This window comes from Oncorhynchus gorbuscha, linkage group LG13 (assembly GCF_021184085.1).
Source record: "Oncorhynchus gorbuscha isolate QuinsamMale2020 ecotype Even-year linkage group LG13, OgorEven_v1.0, whole genome shotgun sequence".
NCBI lineage: Eukaryota > Metazoa > Chordata > Actinopteri > Salmoniformes > Salmonidae > Oncorhynchus > Oncorhynchus gorbuscha.
The window spans coordinates 47,910,508-47,929,475 of record NC_060185.1 but is presented as its reverse complement, the minus strand read 5'-3'; the positions used below and the strand labels follow the sequence as shown (position 1 = coordinate 47,929,475).

General features: G+C 43.0%; 1 protein-coding gene across 5 annotated transcripts in view; it reads right to left on the bottom strand.

Annotated features, from left to right (window-relative positions):
* Positions 1–18,968, bottom strand: part of LOC123993040 (leucine-rich repeat and fibronectin type III domain-containing protein 1-like protein) — a 109,849-nt gene that overhangs the window by 59,819 nt on the left and 31,062 nt on the right. The gene's annotated exons all lie outside the window — the stretch shown is intronic.

The following is an 18,968-nucleotide window of genomic DNA, read 5'->3' as shown; positions in this document are numbered from 1 at the left end:
CTCCGCAGCGACTCCAAAATCAGCCCAACTTGCAGCCTTGCACTCCTGCTTCGAACTTTTTGCACATGTTGTCGGAAATATGCCCCTCGGGTATCAGACCTCATTTGCATATGCAGAGCAGAAAAACAGTGCGTCATAAGACACTGATGCACTGTCAAGTCCTTACTTTAAAAAAGGGAGAAGAAAATGACACACTCACTCGCACAGAACCCAAACAAAGAGACTGATGGTTAACTCTGGGGTTATTCACATCACTGGCCTGCTTTCAAACTAGACAGGAAGGAATTGTGTTTTTATTCCATCAGAGTATTTATCTACAAATATCTTTCCCACCTTCCCTCTATATTTATTCTCTCCCTCTCTGATCAATACGAACACAATTAAACAACCACGCATTAGCATCTGCAATAAAAAAAAAATGTTTTCATTAAAACCCCATATGCTCTCATTGGTTTCATGATCTAACAAGAGGCTAGGTAGTTGCAGAGTGTCGTGACTGGCCTGTGCGGGTCAGGTTACCGTGGACCATAATCCTACAGAGATATATCTCTCACCCACCAGCAGGGGGAGAGATCGAGAGGTATTGTAAATCTTAAGGGAGCAGACAATATCCCTTCATCCTCTCAGTATGGAATACATGATTTTTATTTGACCTTTATTCAACTAGGCAAGTCAGTTGTGAACAAATTCTTATTTTCAACAGCCTAGAAACAGTTGGTTAACTGCCTTGTTCAGGTGCAGAACAACAGACTTTTACCTTGTCAGCTTGGGGACTCGATCTTGCAACCTTTCGCTTACTAGTCCAAGGCTCTAACCACTAGGCTACTTGCCGCCCGATGGGTCTATGGAGAAGCTACCTCTGAACAGTAACATGCAATAAATGGACTTTGGGACAATATGTTTCGTCAGCCAAAATGGTACTTATGACGATAGATGGAATATGAAAATCAATGTAGTTTTTGTTCTGTTATTAAAAGTTTGAAAAGCGTTTTCACAATATGCCCTTGATGTTTGCATACTGTACGTTCTGTGGAAAATGTCCAGATCAAAGAGAACGTTTATGTAAGGATGAAATATGAAGTTAGTTGACTAAATTGGATCTGAGTAAAATCCAGACCTTGCCTCGCAACTAGTTACGCCCAGAGAACTTGCACTAAAGGCGGAAACAGCCATTTCTGACCTGAGGGGTTAAAACATGCGAGTTAAGAATTAACATTATGACTAGGGACCACGAGCTGCAGCCAAGGTCCGATTAGTTGTAACCCCAAAACGCAACACCAGGTTGAAGAAGACAAAGGAACCTTTTAACAATCTACGCTACGGATGAGTGGCTGTGTCTAAGAAGGTGAATTCAAACAGGACCACCCGGTTATTCTCTCCAAGGAATCGTGCATCTACACTGCTTTCATTCCCACACTGGAACCACCTATATGGTTGATTAGCCGCCCTCAGAAGACCCTCTTTCAGAACAAGGGCGAGGAAACAGACCACTAAGAGAAAGGACACTGACATCGCGTGGACAACCAGAGAGTTACACCCGGTAACAACAGAAGTGTCACCATCAGAGGAGAGGTAGGAACTTGGTCCACGAGGAGAGACCCCATCGGAGACCGTCGAAATGTAATTACATCATTATATTCTGACCCATAAGAGTGGCAGTTCGGGGCAAGGTCAGGGTTAAACTAAGCATAGTTTTCAAATGTACCAAAGTGTGCTTTTCTCTCGTGCACTCTCGCTCTTTCTTTCTCTTTTGAAATCCCCATTTTGTGTAACACGTGTCATATTGTGTTGGCCCGCTAGGGACCTGTTTGATTTGACTAAGTTGTAATCAATATCCTAGACTGTGTGTTTGCGTAATCTATCGTTCAAAAGTTTGGGGTCACTTAGAAATGTCCTTGTTTTTGAAAGTCAATTTTTTTGTCCTTTAAAATAACATCAATTTGATCAGAAATACAGTGTAGACATTGTTAATGTTGTATATTACTATTGTAGCTGGAAACGGCTGATTTTTTTATATTTTTTTATGGAATATCTATATAGGCGTACAGAGGCCCATTATCAGCAACCATCACTCCTGTGTTCCAATGACACGTTGTGTTAGCTAATCCAAGTTTATCATCTGGGCTCGGTGACCGGTCATGGTGGCGCTGTGAGTGATTTATCACCCGCTCATCAGATGTAACCGTCAGCTCAAGAGGCCTGTCAACCAGCGGAATAACAATGCCGGTGGGTTACTTTGATCAGACAATAAAGATGTTCATTTTCCAAACAACAACACAAACATCAGACAGGAAATACTGGCAGCTACTGTACGTGGAGGAGGAGCGTGGGTGGAGAGTGTTGGGTAAACGTGCCTGTCATGGGTCTGTGAGACAGTGTGAAAATATCCACTTAGGCACGAGTATCCAGAGTAAATAGAGACCACATTAAGCTGGGTTAAAAAGCCTTGATGGATTTCTGGCCACCCATGCCTAAGCGTAAGCTTCTAGAAGCACCTCTGGGTTTGGGCTGGTTTTCCTAAGCCAATCGAGACCATCTCTTTTCTCCAAATTCTCCATTACGAACTTGCAGCCTTTCAGCATGGGTCGATACTGCACAGTAGGGAAGGGAGACTGTGTGTGTGTGTGTGTGTGTGTGTGGACTGTGCTGACCACTCTGTCTCTCATTCCATGTACTAGAATGCTGCCATTGGCAAGGACATTCTCACCTTTACTGTTAAAGCGAGGCTGCAAGTTCTACCAACAAAATATAATCTAGCACTCTGGTACCCTGCAAACCATGACCCATTGTGTATTCTACATGAGTGAAGAGTAATCGAGTCCATTGCCCATGTTGTGAAAGTTGTTCATACAAGGATGCTGTTCATACAAGGATTTTTACATTGCTACACATGACCGTCTTGTTGACCTGATAGCCAGCAAGGTGGGAAAAGTGGTCTGACCAACCACACATATGCATAAGGGGAAGCTGGTTCGATGTTGATGATGATGTGTTTTCCTGTGTGCCAAATACGTCAGATATTGTTGTTGAGGAGGAGGCCAGGGGGAGGTGCTCATTTTGGAAGTGGGCTGTTCATTTGACGGCTATATGGAGCAGGCCTTTGCCAATAAGCTGCTTTCTGTTTTCTTGGACAGCCTCTGGTGTAGGTGCAAGCTGGTGGCGCTGATATTCGGCAGTCCCGGCCACGTACACAGGCTTGCAGTGTGTGGCCTCCACATTGCAGGCCTGACAAAAACTAGGGCAAAGCAACTGGCTAGGTACTGCTCTGTTTTAGCTGTGGTGGGCAGCCTAGCTCTTTGGTGAAGGAGGTGCTTTCTGTACTCTTGAGTGCCATGCATTATTGGATCCTTATTTTTGTCAATTTGATTGGTGTATTCAAATAAAGTATTTTAAATGTGTGTGTGAGCGCATGACTGGGTATGTGTATAAAGCACATACAGTAGCAGTCAAAAATTTGGACACACTCATTCAGAGGTTTTTCTTTATTTTACTATTTTCTACATTGTAGAATAATAGTGAAGACATCACAACTACGTAAAAACACATATGGAATCATGTAGTAACCAAAAAAAGTGTTAAACAAATATCGTTTATACTTGAAAATCTTCAAAGTAGCCACCCTTTGCCATGATGACAGCTTTAATATAATAATAATAATAAATGCCATTTAGCAGACGCTTTTATCCAAAGCGACTTACAGTCATGTGTGCATACATTCTACGTTTGCACTCTCTTGGCATTCATCATCTTTGAAATGCAAGAGAATGGCCATAATGTATTATTCCAGTTAGGTGCAATTTAGATTATGGCCACTAGATGGTAACAGTGTAGGTGCAAAGTTTTAGACTGATCCAAAGAACCATTGCATTTCTGTTCAAATGTTGTACCAAGTCTGCCCAAATGTGCCTAATTCGTTTATTGATACATTTTCAAGTTGATAACTGTGCACTCTCCTCAAACAATATCAGGGTATTCTTACACTGTAATAGCTACTGTAAATTGAAGTGTAGTTAGATTCACAATAATTTAAGCTTTCTGCCCATATCAGATATGTCTATGTCTTGGGAAATGTTCTTGTTACTTACAATCTCATGCTAATCACATTAGCCTGTGTTAGCTCAACCTTCCCGCGGGGGGTACACCGATCCTGGTTAATCAAGGTTAATATATCAGCACTCTCAAAGGTTAATCTATCCATAGGAACATGCAATGCTGTGCGAGAATCGAACCCTCAGACTGCTGATATTAACTCTGAATAGTTGACCTCACGCAGCTGATCATGAGGAGAGGATTATAGATCTAGATTTTAACATACAAAGGAATCAGTCAGTCACATAAATACTACTGAAAAGCTTATTCTGGAGTCCATGCATAGTACACACTTAAATACATCAAAGATAAACCATGTTCGTTCTAATATGGCAGTCAGTGAGACAATTGTGATTCTGAGTGCATCAAGGCTCCCTATACAGGTCTGCAGATTGGAGAGGGCTCTAGCCAGTCTTATGGTTTATTCCAGAACAGTGGGTGAAGCATTGTGAAGCACTGCAGGGAGATAGATGCAGAGATGTTGCTTTGTGTTGAGCAAAACGAAGGCTGATCGGTGGGATGGAGAGCAATGGCCTCAGCGTGATACGAATCCAGTCACTCGTATTACAGCAGCGTTCCAAGTCACACAACCCTGACCAACCTGAGGAGTGAGGCACTCGGTGTGAAACTGATGGGTTTAATGCTCCCTATAATACCCTCAAATAAGTCACGCTAAAAAGCCTGTGAACACATGCGATGCAAATGGTCCACTCTTATCTTTTCTCTACGTTTTTTCCCAGCTTTGATACCAAGGCGACAGATGCAAGACAGCTGATAACTGACCGGCAGATGTGGGCCGAGCTAAATCCCAAGGGAACACTTCCCGGCATTACTGCCAACAGATAATAATCTACTGTGCTAGCAGGGGGACAATTTAGCAATGTTTTAGCAAAGGCATCACATTTGCTCCTCATTACAAGTATGCAAAATGGTCTTGACACACCTTCAAACCCAAGCGTCCAGCGGCATAACTTTAGGCTGATTGGCGTCTATTTTAGGTCTGATTATTTCAAGTTAATGTCCTCCCTCCTTGTGGCTGTCATTTGCCAGATGTGTGTGTGTGCGATGGTTTCTGACACCTCTATGGAGGTACAGGACTGTTTTTCAGACAATGCAGTGGACCGTCTCTCTCCTCAGCTTATTCCCGGTCTGTCTCGGCAGTGGCTGGAGCAAGGCCCAGATCGCCTCTCCTCTCACTCTGACTGCACCACTAATGATTTAGTCTATATATAACCCCTCTCTCTGTCTGCCTGCCTGGACTGCCTGCCTGCTTTTCTCATCTCCTGCTCTAGCCCCACACCAGACCCATGTATCTAAACCCCATTTCATTAAAACTCCACAGCAGGCAGAATAATAAGACATTTTGGCGTGGATAAAGAATGATGCTGTTTGAGTGAAAGGCTCAGTCTTTGCTGGTTGCTAGTTTGACGATTGTGTCAAAGATCAAAGGAGAAACAGAAAATGTGAGCACAGGAGGTGCAGTAAAAGAGAAAATAAAAGAGAGTTGAAAAAGAAAGAGACGTTTGCCTGTTTCTCTGTTCTTCTGCTAGATAGTACAGAGGTCTCTGGGTCTTACTGCAGTCAATCCAGAACGTCTGGCTGAGACAGTTCTGTTCCTGTTACACAGTTCCCATCTTTGCTGTATACAGTTGTCGCAGTGACATCATGAACATTCTATTGCCACCCAACATCAAACTTGTCATTGTCGTTATGTAAAAAGTATATACACAAATATGACCGGCTGTATGACATCAACAGCATGGTGCTCCAAATGACATATTTGCTGGATTTTACTTCAGTATATGTCAATGTAGCATGCCAGGCAACTAAAAGCAACGTTCTAAACAATGTTGTGGTTCATTTCTAGCTTGTTAGCTAGCTAGCTAGCACTCCCTAAAAACACACGCCACTTTGATACAGCTACGACCGAAAGTGACTTTTCGCTATCTCCTTTCCTAACCTTAACCTAATTATCCTAACCTGTTACAAAAAAGTCACTTCCAGTCACAGCTGTAGCAAAGTGCCGTTTTTTTAGGGAATCTCCTAACATTAGCTAGTTCAAATAATGACCAGAGCATAGCTGACATCTTAACTTCAGCTAATTTGTCTTCATTATTACAGGAAGATAAAATCACAACAAGGTCATCATTTACAAGGTAATGATAATTACCTGATAATGATAAGATAATAAAAAACAAATGTTGTTGGTCGTATACACATATTTAGCCGAATGGTAATGATAGATAATGAACGGAAATGGTCTCTTCACACAGACAACGTGGTGAAGAAGGGGCAACAGCACCTCTTCAACCTCAGGAGGCTGAAGAAATTTGGCTTGGCCCCTAAGGCCTTGACAAACGTATAGTGTTGCAAGCATTGAAAGCATCCTGCCAGACTGTATCACCGCCTCGTACAGCAATTGCACCGTCCACAACCGCAGGGCTCTCCAAAGGGTGGTGCAGACCAACACAACACCAGTGGCACACCACCTGCCCTCCAGAACATCTACAGGACCCGTTGTCACATATCATCAAGGACCTCGACCACTGAGCCAGGGCCTGTTCCCCTCGCTACTGTCGAGCATATGGAGACAGTAGAGGTGCATCAAAGCTGGGAGCAAGAGACAGAGAAACAGCTATCTCCAGGCCATCAATCAGACTGTTAAACAGTCACCACTAGCCAGCCTTCCGCCCAGTACCCTGCCTCTGAACCTTAGTCACTGTTCCAGGCAGCTACCACCTGGGACAATACCCTGCACCTTAGAGACTACTGCCCTATGTTCATAGAGTCATTGGACACTGGTCACTTTAATAATGTTTGCATACTGTTTCACCAACTTTATATGTACAGTATATAGTGTTTTCTAGTCATGGCTCATCCTATTTAACTTGTTTTTATTTTATTTTATCTGAGTTATGGGTATATTATTATTGGTAGGTATTCCTGCACTGTTGGAGTTAGAAACACAAGTATTTTACTGCACCTGTTGCTCACTGTGACAGCATGGGCAGCATCAATGCTTAGATATCCCCACTAAGTTGACAACTTTGACTACTTTAAAATGGAGAAAGCATGGTGGAAGCCCTCAATGGCGCTGCCCATACTAAAACAACCTTCTGGTCATTAGAGGCCTCAATCATTCTTTATGGGTGTGCACTGACTCGTTGCTGGTAAACATGACAACAGACGCTGAGACACGGTCAAACTTGATTTTTTTTTTATGCATCCGAGACATGGAAAACCATCAGTCGCAGGACAGTCTACAGGAAAACCATCAGTCGCAGGACAGTCTACAGTCATTCCACCGGATTATAAATGACATTTTGTATTGACCAGCGACACTTGTCGCATTCTAATGGTCTACAGACATGTTGTTAGACCATGTATAAACCAGCCTTAAAAAGAGCCACTGAGTACCGCTATTGGCACGTGTTTTTCTGTTGCTCATTAGAAGAAAAAAAAAGATTTGTCGTAGAGGTGTGTTTCCTGACCGATTCTGCATTTGGTTAATGATGTTTGTCCTCCATGAGACACTGTAGTTGCGGAAGCCTATTTATTAATTTCCTCAAATGATAAGATAACTCAAGAAATCTGTCTTTCATTCAGTTTTAGTTGCACAATTTTACATCTAACTAAGGTGTTTGGTGCAAAAGTTCTCAATTAAAGAAATGTGTGAAGTGTTGTCTTATGTAAAGAGTCAGAGCTGCCTGGCAGGTCTGTCTCACTGTTAATGATATTGTATAGAGAGCAATCTCTGCAGCTTTTCACTCCATGTCAGTGGGCAAATGGACATCATCAATTCACGGATGTTCAAAACTCTGTTTTAGACAAGACTGAGATTATGGCAAAAATTATCATATTTACACTTTGTGGTCAATTGTGACGATAGAATAACTGCTTGACTCATATTGATGCCACATAGGCAGTTTAAAAGGGATTTGTTGCTTTTTAAAAGGCAGTCGCTCTTTAACCAGATGATTATGTGCCATAATCAATAGGCCGTTTTGTTTTTGTTTTTGGGGAACTCAGTCGGTCTTTCAACTTACTGTTGAGACAATCCTAAGTTGTAATAGCAGAATGAACTAGATGCAATTTCAAAATCAATTAAGGTTATACTTTTACCAGAGAACTCAGTCGATCTGTACAATACAGACCAGAGATTGGGAACAATTCTAGCTTTCTTTAACTTCTTGAAACCATTTATCTTTTCAGGCACTTGGAAGTAGGACTATATTTCTTCATTGACTTTCTCTGCCATGAAATTGTTGGGGAGGTGCTTTGCCATCTTGTGATATTTTGTTCACTAAATTAACTTAATTCGATCAGACGGGGCATAAGGTCCTCCAGCCTGGACTATATTTAATAGCAAATCCTCCTGACCTTTCGGGAGCTCTGTGGCCGCTGGATGCCAGAAACTTGGCCTCACTCTCTCCACTCCGAGACAGCCCGAGTGCACCAGGGTGGAAGACTTAAGCTAGCCTGCATCCTCAGGCTGATTAGGACTGAACCCCCTTCATCTCAATGTTGGAACAACAAAACAACGTTCCTCTTTTAGAAAGCCCCCCCCCCCCAAGTCTCTCATTCCAGGAAACAGCTCGACCTTGAGACATCCTGGCCCTCCCTCACCCGCTCCATCCCTCGCATCAGCCTCCCTTTCGGCTGCACCTGTCCTCATTTATCCATTTATTTATTTTGTGACGAGCAGCTATCCTCTCCACCTGGTAGGGCATCGTGGTGTTTATTTTTATTTCACCTTTATTTAACCAGGTAGGCTAGTTGAGAACAAGTTCTCATTTACAACTGTGACCTGGACAAGATAAAGCAAAGCAGTGCGACACAAACAACGACAGATTTACACATGGAATAAACAAACATACAGTTAATAACTGAATATACATTTTTAAGATAAGGGAGGTAAGCCAATGAATAGGCCATAGTGGTGAAATAATTACAATTTAAACACTGGAGTGATAGATGTGCAAGTAGAGATACTGGGGTGCCATGGAGCAAATAATAAAAAATAACAGTATGGGGATGAGGTAGTTGGATGGGCTATTTACAGATGGGCTATGTACAGGTGCAGTGTGAGCTCTGTGAGCTGCTCTGACAGCTGTTGCTTAAAGTTAGTAAGGGAGATATGAGTCTCCAGCTTCAGTGACTTTGGCAATTCGTTCCAGTCATTGGCAGCAGAGAACTGGAAATAAAGGTGGCTAAAGGAAGACTTGTCTTTGGGGGTGTCCAGTGAAATATACATGCTGGAAAGCGAGCTACGGGTGGGTGCTGCTATGGTGACCAGTAAGCTGAGATAGGCGGGGCTTTACCTAGCAAAGACTTATGAAGCGAGGGCCAACCAACGAGAGCATACAGGTCGCAGTGGTGGGTAATATATGGGGCTTTGGTGACAAAATGGATGGCACTGTGATAGACTGCATCCAATTTGTTGAGTAGAGTGTTGGAGGCTATTTTGTAAATGACATCGCCAAAGTCAAGGATCACCAGGATAGTCAGTTTTAAGAGGGTATGTTTGGCAGCATGAGTGAAGGATGCTTTGTTGTGAAATAGGAAGCCGATTCTAGATTTAATTTTGGATTGGAGATGCTTCAAACGTCTTATGGCTTGGGGGTAGTATTTCGATGTCTGGATGAGAAGCGTGCCCAAAGTAAACTGCCTGGTCCTCAGGCCCAGAAGGTAGGATATGCATATAATTTGGATAGAAATAGTCATAATAAACATTCATAAAAAATACAAGTGTTATACATCGGCTTAAAGATTAACTTCTTGTTAATACAGCCGCTTTGTCAGATTTCAAAAAGGCTTTACGGCGAAAGAATACCAAGCGATTATCTGAGGACAGCGCCCCGCTTACAAAAGCATACAAACATTTTACAACCAAGTAAAGGAATTACAAAAGTCATAAATAGCGATAATTACTTACCTTTGATGATCTTCCCATTTACTCAATAAAGTTCCTGTTTATATCCAAAAACCTCCGTTTTGTTCGGTAATCCACAGGCTCAAATGCAGTTACAACAGGCAGACGAAAAATCCAAATATTATCCATATAGTTCATAGAAACATGTCAAACAATGTTTATAATCAATCCTCAGGTTGTTTTTAGCCTAAACAATCGCTAATATTTCAACCGGACAATAACGTCGTCAATATAAAAGGTAAACAAGATAGGCGCGCTCTCGGACGAGCGCATGAAGAACCTCTGGGACACTGTAGGGTCCACTCATTCAGAGTGGTTTTACTCTCTCATTTTTCAGAATACAAGCCTGCCAAATCAGTTCTGATAAACTCATAGACATTATTTTAACAGTTTTGGGAACTTTAGTGTTTTCTATACAAATAAAATTCTATGCATATCCTAGCTTCTGGGCCTGAGTAGCAGGCAGTTTACTTTGGACACGCTTTTCATCCGGAGGTGCAAGCAATGAGGCTGTGATCACTGAAATCCTGGTTGAAGACAGCAGAGGTGTATTTGGAGGGCAGGTTGGTTAGGATTATACCTAATGAGGGTGCCTAAGTTTACGGATTTGGGATTGTACCTGGTAGGTTCATTGATTATTTGTGTGAGATTGAGGGCATCAAGCTTAGATTGTAGGATGGCCAGGGTGTTAAGCATGTCCCAGTTTAGGTCACCTAACAGCACGAGCTCTGAAGATAGATGGGGGGCAATCAATTCCCATATGGTGTCCAGGGCACAGCTGGGGGCAGAAGGTGGCCTATAGCAAGCGGCAATGGTGAGAGACTTGTTCCTGGAAAGGTGGATTTTTAAAAGTAGAAGCTCAAATTGTTTGGGCACAGACCTGGATAGTAAGACAGAACTCTGCAGTAGATTGCAACTCCGCCCCCTTTAGCAGTTCTATCTTGTCAGATAATGTTATAGTTAGGCATGGAAATTACAGGGTTTTTGGTGGCCTTCCTAAGCCAGGATTCAAACATGGCTAGGACATCTGGGTTGGCAGAGTGTGCTAAATTAGTGAATAAAACAAACTTCGGGAGGAGGCTTCTAATGTTAACATGCATGAAACCAAGACTTTTACAGTTACAGAAGTCAACAAATGAGATCGCCTGGGGAATGGGAGTGGAGCTAGGCGCTGCAGGGCCTGGATTAACCTTTACATCACCAGAGGAGGAGTAGGATAAGGGTACAGCTAAGGGCTATAAGAACTGGTCGTCTAGTATGTTCGGTACAGAGAGTAAAAGGAGCAGGTTTCTGGGCGCGGTAGAATAGATTCAATGCATAATGCACAGACAAAGGTATGATAGGATGTGAATACAGTGGAGGTAAACCTAGGCATTGAGTGACGATGAGAGAGGTGTTGTCTCTAGAGACATAAATTAAACCAGGTGAGGTCACTGCATGTGTGGGAGGTGGGAGAAGAGGGTTAGCTGAGGCATATTGAGCAGGGCTGGAGTCTACAGTGAAATAAGACAATAATCACTAACCAAAACAGCAATGTACAAGGCATATTGACATTAGGGAGAGCATGCGTAGCCGAGTGATCATAGGGTCCAATGAGTAGCTGGACGGGCTGGAGACACGGCGATTAAGACAGCTAGCGGGCCGGGGCTAGCAGGCTAGCAGAAGGGCCTTAGAGGGACGTTGCAATGGAAGAAGTCGGTTGTAGCCCCTTCGTGTGGTTACGTCGGCAGACCAGTCGTGGTGGATCAGCAGGGGGCCGTGTAGTAAAAGGGTCCAGGCCAATTGGCAAAATGGGTATAGTAGCCAAAGAAATTGACTGATGGACCTCTTCAGCTAACAGTCCGGTATGCTCTAGACAGTGTAACGGAGGTGGTTTCTTAATGAACACCCCTGTGTCTCCCTGCCTCTGTGCCCACTGCCGCACGTACAGCAGAATCAGCTCCACTAATAGGGACTTTGACGGGCAGAAGAGTGGGCACCCTGGTGAGGCACCCCATCATTACAGACCGACAACGTGAGCAGACACGATAATGGGCTGCGGTGTTGGAACATACATAAAACAGCCATTAGAGCCACATACAATGTACATTCACTAAACCTCTATTACAGAATATGCCGTTTGAAATTGCACAGTCTTTCAAAACCCTCCAACCTTGTCACATCTTAAAAGCTCTAAATCAACATACATTCCGCTAAAAGTGTCTACCTCCAGTATCCCTGTGAGATGGCCAATTACCTTGCACACACATAGCTATAGTCCATCTCCTTGGGGATGACATTGTTACATAAAAGAGGGAGGCGGGAAAGGACTGAGAGTAGATGTCAAAGTCTATTTCGGCACTTGAATTTGAATCATAGGCCCATTGAACACATACGGTGGACTGTACTTATTTTCTTAAAGCACATGCCATTCAACAAACAAACATAACTTGTAGTGATGCCTCAGCAGCTTTGCTGTGTAGTTCTGCTACCTTGCCTGAGGCCATAATTGTTAACCAGTTCAGGAAAAGGAATGACATGAGCAGGCGGGACCACACACAATTTAGACAATATTTATACCCACAAGCTGTCAATAACTCGCAAAATCTCATCCAACAGCAGAGTAATGGGAAGCAGTTACAGGGGTCTTCACCCCCCTATCTACCTGCAATAAACAACAAAAATAAATGATTTTCTTACGACCCCCACATATAACCACGGCTTCAATCACAACAATATGCTCAATGGCAATTTTGAGCCCAGCAAAATGTTACTGACTACCCAATGATATGTTTAAGAGATGGAACATTTAGCAATTTTTACAGACACAAACATGTGCATGGGTGTATGTAATAAGAACATGTGAGCAACAAGAGCAGACAACAAGTGACAGTGGCAATATTAGAGTGATGTCTAGAAAACAACAAGGTTAGCTAATATCACAGAATTGCTTGCTGTCAGTGGCAAAAGGGGCAGAAGATTCTAGAATGTTTGTGAAAATGACTGGGGTGACAGACTATTTCTCTCAGCGGGATTAGTGACGCAGACAGAGAGAAAACCACCTGTTTCTCCAAGGGACCCCGACGGGGAAGGAAACAATCCACAACCAGAAATCCCCCTCCCCACCCCCTGGAGTTCGATTATGACTGCAGGCTGCATTTACTTTGAAAGGACTGAACCATTCTGCTATTGTGGAGGGATGTATTCACATATCAGCTAGAATGGCTGGAGGGGGGGGGGGGGGGTTGAGGCTGTGTGAGTCTTATGCTAGTTCTTAGCTGGTGTGTTCAACCTTCAACCCATGGTCAAGCTTGCTCGAGAGACATATCAGATGTGGCAACGCTAAAAACCTCTGAGCATAGACATGATCCGCATTTTGTTTCTCAAACCTTTCACTGTGAAGAGATACATATTCCTTGCACCTTTTATAAATTATAAATGATCAAAAGCTTATCTCTTGACCCCACCCCAATAAAAGCCACAGTGCTGCCCCATCTCTAACAGTAGGTGATCTGAGGCTCATGCAGAACATCTGATGGGCCGGCGTTAAGGTTTCATCTGTCAGCAGCCAGGCTCTCACTCTCTCAGCAGCCAGCTAGTTTTAAATATCACTAGTCTGACTGCAGCCCCGCATCGTTAGACTCCCCGGCAAACTCGAGGCTTCCTGCATTATGTATCTGTCCCGTTACCTTCCTGGCACAAGACTAATAATGTTTTTTTTTACTCCACTTTTCTTCTTGGAGGTGAAGAAGTATGAGGAGAGGGCATGGGGGGGGAGTGTTCCAGTCAAGTGATCGCTCTCAATGGAGGATCCCCATCCCTGTGACAGTCTGCAACTCCGCTACTCACTTCCAAACAAGCTACAGTGAGAGCGGAGAGGGAATGCTTTGGCAAAGGAACACATGCTTCCAGGATGAGTGGTGCCTCTATGGGACCGGCCTCTGCTGATATAATATTTATCCACCTTTTTTACCACTTCATTTGCATGATAGTAGATATTTTCAGCGAGGAAAGATACGTTGGCATGAATTTCCTCTAAATGACATATTGAGAGATGACATCTGCATTGCTTATACATTTTTCTAGATGTAGTCCCATAACATAAAAATAGCCCCATAACATCAAGGATCTACCTTCATATTTTACAGTAGGTATGGGGTTCTTTTCTGCTCATGCATCCTTATTGAGATGCCAATCCCACCACTGGTGTGCATAGCCAAAGAGCTCTACTTCCATGTCATCCAACAAATGTAAACATCTGGAGTTTGCTATAAAAAAAAGGCATTGGACCTTGGATTGGCACCGGTGCTTTTGGTTAGATGAAAATAGAGCTCTTTGGCCACACACACACACCAATGAAAAGAAAATAACCCCGTACCTACTGTAAAATATGGTGATGGATCTTTGGTGTTATGGGTCTCTTTTGCTTTTTCCTGATAATTCCCTGGGGCCTTTGTTAAGGTCAACAGCATTGTGAACTTTACCCAGTATTTAGCCAAAAAACCCTTGTTGCCTCTGCCAGGAGGCTGACATTTCCAGCAAGACAAGTTCACTGATGACACTGCCTTGATCAGCCTGTTGCAGGATGATGAAGAACACCATGGCCCGGCCTAAATGACATTTTAGAGTGGTGTGATTAATCACACTTGGTCCTCAATACCAATAAGACCAAAGAGATTTGCATAGACTTCAGGAAGGATAAACCACCTACCTCTGCAACATCTATCAGAGGTCAGAACATGGAGATTGTAGACGAATACAAATATCTGGGTGACCTCTTCGACAATAAGCCTCAGTGGAGTAAATGTACAGACTTGATCTACAAAGGGGTCAACAGAGACTATACTTCTTAAAAAGCTGGGATCTTTTAATGTTAATTGTACTATACTCACTCTGTTTTACAAATCATTCATTGAGAGTATTTTAACTTTTTGTATTGATTGTTGGTTTGTCAATTCCACTGTCAGCCAGAGAAATATGCCAAGAAGGATTATCACCACAGCAAGCAAGGTGCCTGGATGAGATCTTTATGGTCAGGGTCCTCTGCAAGGCTCACAAAATAATTTTAGAGCCAAGCCACCCCCTGTACCCGGACTTTGAACTACTCCCCTCTGGGCGCAGGTATAGGGCACCCCTTGGCAGGAAAAAACAGAACTAGACAATCATTTGTGCCAGGTGTGATAATCCTCCTAAATAGCTTGGGCTAATGTTCCTATAAACCCAGTAAGGCCAGCAGGGTAGTCTCTTTTTATTGGCATGTAACTGTTACAAAACAAATTGACAATACAACTTTTGTATTTAAAACATGTTTTTTTTTTTTTTAATCGGGTAAGTTGACTGAGAACACATTCTCATTTACAGCAACAACCTGGGGAATAGTTACAGGGGAGAGAAGAGGGATGAATGAGTCAATTGTAAGCAGGGGATGATTAGGTGGCCATGATGGTTTGAGGGCCAGATTGGGACTTTAGCCAGGACACCAGGGTTAACACCCCTACTCTTACAATAAGTGCCATAGGATCTTATATGACCTCAGAGAGTCAGGACACCCGTTTAACATCTCATCTGAAATACAGCACCCAACACAGAGCAGTGTCCCCAATCACTGCCCTGGGGCATTGTAATATTTTTTAGACGAGAGGAAAGAGTGCCTCCTACTGACCCTCCAACACCACTGCCAGCAGCATCTGGTATCCGACTGCAAGCCAGCAATGGGATGCAGGGTGGTATGCTGCTGGCAATGACATGACACTGCAACAAAATTTCCCCATGGGTACAATAAAGTCAGTAAAGTAAAGTAAGACAATCACAAACACACATCAAAATCCACGAAGGTTAATTGGCAAAAAACTAAATTGTGTCCGGACTTCAACCCCTTTAAAAACCTGTGGTTTGAATTAGAGACAAAGGATATCAAGGATCTGTAAGGATTTTGTATGGAGGAAAGGCTAAGATCCCTCCTAAAATGGGTTCCTCAACTCATAAAACATAAAAGAAAAAGGTTCCGTGCAGTTTTCCTCGCAACGTGAGATATTGATATGCATTGTAAACAGGGGTGTGAATTTTGACCCCTACATTTTTCAGCAATTATATTAGTGTATATTAATACAATTTCCCAATTTTGGGGGGAGCACACAACATAGCTCAGTATTTGAATGATTTATTTTCTACATTAATTGCTGCTCATCTTTATCAAGGGTGTCAATAATTTCAGACCCCACTGTGCACATGCAACAGATACAGTACTGAAATTCACACAACATTATAAATGGTGCCAAGTAAACACTGGTCTACTGTGATAGATGATTAGCACAATAATTAACATCATTAACAAAATAATTACAGTTCATGTGTCGTGCACTCAAGCTCACAACACTGCATGTTGAAGACATATTTTACTCATGACCATATGTCCACCTCATAGGAGGTTATTGGAAGAAAAAAAACAGACAACGAGCAGACAAGTACTCTTCAAGTTACTGTATAATGACTCCGTGTTCGCTTATTCAAGCCTGAAACCAGGGCGGCAGCACATCATCCTCAATGGACTGTTTCATCCATCAAATTTAAAAAATATATATTTTTTTAAATAATAACATCAGTCTTCTTTTCCTTCACACCAGCTTCCTTTAATGCAGATCCTCGGGGCCTTGCTGCACCACAGAAATACACCCTGCTGGGAGTCCCTCCATCGCTGCACAACCTGGATACAGCATTAGACTACAGAAATCAATAGACATCCATGACGGAGCAATTCCAATGGGAATACAGGAGTTCATATTGCACGCCGCATCCCTCCATTCACCTTTTGCCCCATCTGACTCACCACCCCATTCCCATACCATCCATATGTGAATGTACTGTACATCATTTGTTTTGCACTGCAGTTTCACCCTGTCCACCATTTTGAAAGAGTTGCTGTGTGATCCTCCTGAGCTACTAGGTTTACCGTTTTCCCTTTACAGATACAGGTGGCTGCAGGCACAGATGTTTTAACATCGGTCATTAATTAGACATTCTCCCCTGCCTGACTCACTAGCTAGCATCAGGTGCCTGCTATGATCCAGCAACTCCTTTACTGCAATATGTTCAATAAGAAAACATGCACAATGGGTCTGCCTGGGCCAATCAATCCACGCCATGTAATGACGCAATCAATCACTAAGGCACATGTATCTGACACACAGCCTGTGGCAACTTACACAGTGACACCTGCAGTAATGTTGTGGATCTATGGCATGGCTCACACCTGCGTGTATTAGATGTACAGCCAAGGGCCAACTGTGCCTTTGTGATGAAAAAAAGTTGAGTTTGATTATTTTGACTGATATGAAGTAAAAATAGATGTGGTACACTTTATTTCGACTCTCTGTGATCAATTGTAGCAATGGCCTACAGTTTGTCTTCCCCCTGAAAAGAGGATAAATGGGTCAAAAGAAAACACATTGGTTTTGTTTCCGTTTTCTCCTCTAATCGATTTTCTGCTCCGGGACTTGAGCTTGTTGAGCTAATTCTTGGACCACTTGTCAACAGTTTGTCAGACATGACATCTGTGGCAGGCGAGAAAGATTTGGGTCCATCTACTGACTGAAGTCCAACTGGAACTTTCAATACGCTTACCTAATCCATTGCTTCACATGTCTTCCAAGCACTTTCATTTGTATATTGTCATTTGGCCCTTTCAGTACCATGAGGGCTGCAGAGTAAATTATTGATCGGTAATCTGTTAGTGGATCTGTTAATAGTTAGTCTGATCTTATCCTCTTGTACTCTGGACCCATCTATTGATACCGAGCAATATCACCGATATGTGATTATGGTAATCAATTATTCAAAATGACTAAAGTGGCAATCTCTTTTGGGAGATTTCATAAATGCTCATCGAGACCGGTTTGCACAGCATGCCTCTATGGCACAATGATAGAGGAGCAGAACGTGAGAGTGAGTGAGGGATGGGGGGGATGGGAGAGGAGATTGGAGCTCTTTTCAAAAGGGGCTGGATTCACATGTGATCTGAGAATCATTAGTCAGAGTGAGCCTCTCCTCTGCCTGCGTGTGTGTGTGTTTGCCTCCCTTCAAGTCAAAATGCATTTGTCACAAGTGCCGAATACAACAGAATACAACAACCTTACAGTGAAATGCTCACTCACAAGCCCTTAAACAACAATGCCGTTTTAAGAAAAATCACCAAAAAAAGTAAGAGATAAGAATAACAAATAATTAAAGAGCAGCAGTAAATAACAATAGGGGGCTATATACAGAGGGTACCGGTACAGAGTCAATGTGTCAATGTGCGGGGAAGAGTAGCAGCAGCAAAGGAGTAGCAGCCTCCTGTTCAGTCTCACCTTCACACACCATGCACTGCTGAGCCTTGAACTCACACTGCGATAACCTCTTCTCTCTCACCATTGCACCCTACACTACTCACCCCCTACCAAGCATCCCCTCCATAACAGTTACAATACACATCTTGATCCCCGAGCTTGAAGACCTGACGTTGAATTGCACAGAATTCTACGTCGGGCAGAAATGAGCATTTGGATCAGGAACGTTTGCTCTCACAAGCTCTACAAGGCAGAATGATGAACAAGAATTATACTTTACTGGTTGTCCATATTGTTGGTTCTTTCACAGGTAGGAATGTGAGACATGTATTTCCGTTTTTCAGCTTTAACACTGATGCAATGCGCACGTGACAAACACTTGCACATTATGGCCGAGCCTAACCCGACGGCAAACACTTCCAGCTGATTGCGAGGAAACGTGCTTCAGTTGGTTATAGTTGACATATTACGCATCACGTGCAATGCTTCACAGATTGAAAGTAAAAGCGACGGAACCTACCGACACGACAAAAAAGTTGGGTAAATAACATTTTCCTGTGGATACCCGTGCTAGGGAGCTCTTACCTACTCACCCCCTCTCATCCATCAGCCACAGGAGCCTCATGGAAATGAGAGCTCTCACC